General features: G+C 37.2%; 1 pseudogene; it reads left to right on the top strand.

The window, feature by feature from the left end:
• Nucleotides 1-902: 902 nt before the first annotated feature.
• On the top strand, nt 903-1,583 carry LOC113198211 (putative RNA-binding protein 18 pseudogene; annotated as a pseudogene).
• The last annotated feature ends 284 nt before the right edge of the window (nt 1,584-1,867 follow it).

Below are 1,867 nucleotides of genomic sequence, written 5' to 3'. Positions count from 1 at the left end.
AGAACAAGCAAATGTGTGGGAGAAAGATAAAAGTGTAAAGTTTTTAACAATAATTTTATTTATGATGTCTGTTAGAATATTTTTCATTATTCATTCAGACCTTCAGTTTTTAGGATTTTGATCAGTGAAGTTCAATAATGCATATATGATAAATATCTAAGTAATCTAAATAATTATATAAAACACATTAATTTGCTAATACAAATTTGTTCATGTGTGGGTTTTTATTACAGAACAATGAGACTTTTCAGTGTGCTAACAATCACTTTCTGTGCCACTCTCAGAAAGTGTACAACAGTACTCAGTAACAGTACAAGTAGATATTTTACACAATATTATTAATAGTACAACCCCTTTAATAAGCAGTAAGGAGATTCCTCAAAAGATTAGGAATGGAAGCACCATATGAGCTAGCCATCCCATGTTGGTATTTATGCAAAAGAGTTAAACTCAGGATACTATAGTGATATATGCATTCCAAAGTTTATAGTGGAACAGTTCATAATTGCTGAATTGTAAAACCAGCCTAGTGTTCACCATCAGATGAATGGATAAAGAAAATGTGATATATACACAAGGGAGTTCTACTCAGCCAAAAAAAGGACTTTATGTCATTTGCTGATGAATGGATAGAAATGGGTAATTTCATACCTCATGAAATAAGCCAGACTCAGAATGTAAAGGATTTAATGTTTTCTCTCACATGTGAAAGCTAGAGAGAAAAACAGAATTTTTTAAAAAGGGAGAGGTCTTGAAAATAGAAGGGAGAATAGTGGAGTAGAAGAAGGCAGATAGAGAAGGGAGTGGGAAAGGGGAGGAACTGCAGAATGAAATTGACCAAATGACGTTATGTGCATTCTTAAGTATATATTACAATAAATTCTACTTGGGTGTTGAAGCGGATGGAGCTAGACGTCCGTCAGACCCGGAGTTAGGACCTGCTTTCGGGGCATGAGCTGAGGATACAACGTCGAGGCCACCAGTATTTCATAGAGATTGATAGAAACAGAAACCAAAACTCTTCCCTTGGAGAACGCATCCATCCTTTCAGAGGGCTCTCTATAGCAAGGGCACAGATTATGGATTGGCAACCTGGACCCCAAAATCACAGAATACTACCTCCTCGATCTCCTCCAGAAGTTTGGTAAGATGAAGCAGTTCGACTTCCTCTTCCACAAGTCAGGTGCTTTGGAGGGACAGCCTGGAGGGTACTGTTTTGTTAACTTTGAAACTAAGCAGGAAGCAGAACAAGCCATCCAGTGTCTCAATGGCAAGCTGGCACTGTCTAAGAAGCTGGTGGTACGATGGGCACATGCTCAAGTAAAGAGATACGATCATAACAAAAATGACAAGATTCTTCCAATCAGTCTTGAACCTTCCTCAAGCACTGAGCCTACTCAGTCTAACCTATGTGTCACAGCAAAGATTAAAGCCATTGAAGCAAAGCTGAAAATGATGGCCGAAAATCCAGATGCGGAGTATCCAGCAGAACCTGTTTATTCCTACTTTAAGCCACCAGATTAAAAAAAAAAAAAAAAAGGACTACTTCTTATTCTAGAACAGCTTGGAAATCTCGAAGATGATGGTTGTGAATTACTGTGGAAGCAAAAGCAAATTGGTCTCCACACCTGACTCCCCTGCCTTGGTACTTTGTAGATGTGGATGGTATTATCCAACAGAGCACAATCACATGTTAGAGTTCGGTAACATAACGTTTTGGATATTCTTATGGATGTGTCTTCCCTGAACTATGTGTAGCATTTTGTACCACAATGAAAGTTTTGTTTGGATATCTAATTTTTATTCTATAGTAATCATTTTTTAAAATCCAAATAATTTTGCCTCTTATAATACCAAATGTTGTTAT

The sequence above is a fragment of the Urocitellus parryii genome, chromosome 5 (genome assembly GCF_045843805.1).
Source record: "Urocitellus parryii isolate mUroPar1 chromosome 5, mUroPar1.hap1, whole genome shotgun sequence".
NCBI lineage: Eukaryota > Metazoa > Chordata > Mammalia > Rodentia > Sciuridae > Urocitellus > Urocitellus parryii.
Note: the sequence above shows the minus strand (reverse complement) of the source record. Positions and strands in the feature narration are given on the sequence as shown.